This window comes from Myotis brandtii, unplaced genomic scaffold, assembly GCF_000412655.1.
Source record: "Myotis brandtii unplaced genomic scaffold, ASM41265v1 scaffold535, whole genome shotgun sequence".
Classification (NCBI taxonomy): domain Eukaryota; kingdom Metazoa; phylum Chordata; class Mammalia; order Chiroptera; family Vespertilionidae; genus Myotis; species Myotis brandtii.
Window position 1 is genome coordinate 1,246,370 of NW_005369964.1, and position 1,670 is coordinate 1,248,039.

At 40.2% G+C, this 1,670-nt stretch overlaps 1 protein-coding gene across 1 annotated transcript in view; it reads right to left on the reverse strand.

Moving 5' to 3' along the window:
- DYNC1H1 (dynein, cytoplasmic 1, heavy chain 1) overlaps positions 1 to 1,670 on the reverse strand; it is a gene marked incomplete at its 5' end in the record, with an annotated part of 59,236 nt that overhangs the window by 50,931 nt on the left and 6,635 nt on the right. The window lies entirely within an intron of this gene.

Below are 1,670 nucleotides of genomic sequence, written 5' to 3' on the forward strand. Positions count from 1 at the left end.
TTCTAACTCTCTATCCCTCTCCCTTCCTCTCTGTAAAAAATCAATAAAATATATGTTAAAAAAAAAAGAAATTAAGGAATCAAACCAGTGACCTCTTGGTGCACGGGTCAATACTCAACCACTGAGCCATCCCAGCAAGACTAAACATTTTATAGCCCCAACTCAAAAAAGCCACGTAAAACATGACACAGTACATTTTAACTCTGCACTGCAGAGACCTTCTGACAATGTAGTCTCTCTGCTTAAGCAGCGAAATTAAGATGTGTTAGACCTGTATTTGGGGTACTTCCCTTCTCAATGTTTAATCGGCAGTTAGAACCGTCTATGAGAGTGTAGTAATTCAAAGGAGTGCTACGTACAAACTCAGTGTCCAACAGTTTTCCTTTCTTAGTCTTAAAACTCTAGGTTATAGCCCACAGGAAGCACACAGCAGAGGACGGCTAAAGTGCTAGAGTAACATCAGACCTTCCATTCAGTTCTCTCCCAATGTGCTGCTGGAAGTCAGTGTTGAGTATGTCACGATACATTAAAGATGAACATTGTAATCCCAAGAGTAATCTCTAAGAAAAAGAAGTGAAAGAACTACAGCTACAAGTCTATAGAGGAATTAAAGTGATATACTAAAAACAGCACAAACGAGGGCTGCCAGGAAGGGAGGAACAAGAATGAGACAAGTGGACAAGAGCAAACAGCAGGTGTGAGTCTAACCCAGGGGTGGGCAAACTTTTTGACTCGAGGGCCACAATGGGTTCTTAAACTGGACCGGAGGGCCGGAACAAAAGCATGGATGGAGTGTTTGTGTGAACTAATATAAATTCAAAGTAAACATCATTACATAAAAGGGTACGGTTTTTTTTTATTTTTAGTTTTATTCATTTCAAACGGGCCGGATCCGGCCCGCGGGCCGTAGTTTGCCCACGGCTGGTCTAACCACATCAATAACTGCACTGAGTGAACAGGCTACACATAGTGATAAAACATGCTGAGAACGCATCATACACACATTTATTACAAACTATACCGAGCTGAAGAATGTGGACCACATGATTACACACAAAAAGAAAACATACAATGCTCTTTAACAAATGATATATGAGAGGAGATACCTGGCAAAAGTTGAGAAACCCTAGGCTAGAAGTACTCAGCACTATTCGCAAAACTCTCCAGGTAAAATAAAGGGTGAATATTAAATGCCAACACACACGTACACACACTAGTACCACGCCGAGTGAAAAGCTGCTGAGGATTCACTGTTAACAAGTACTCAAGCCCAAACAGCAGGCACCGCAATCAGTGGTGAAGCTTCCCAGACCGCACAATTTCCAGACTGGAGCTCCCTTAACATTTTTTTACAAGATTTTCAAACTACAGGAGAGTTGAAAGATTTATGGACTGAACACCTATACACCCACCTAGCATTAATTAATATTCAGCCAATTAACATTTGCTATATATTGGCTTTATCATATATCGATCCATTTACCAATCCCTCTACCTATATCTCTCAGTGCACCTTATATTTCTGGACTGGGTTTTTTAAGGGAAGAAAAGCACTGATGAAGAGAAAGTTGAATTGAGAAGAGAAAAAACAATGTACGAAAAAAATGAGTCATTTAATTATTTTGACAAATCTCAGGCATATGCAACTATTATTCACACTAGTGGCCGGG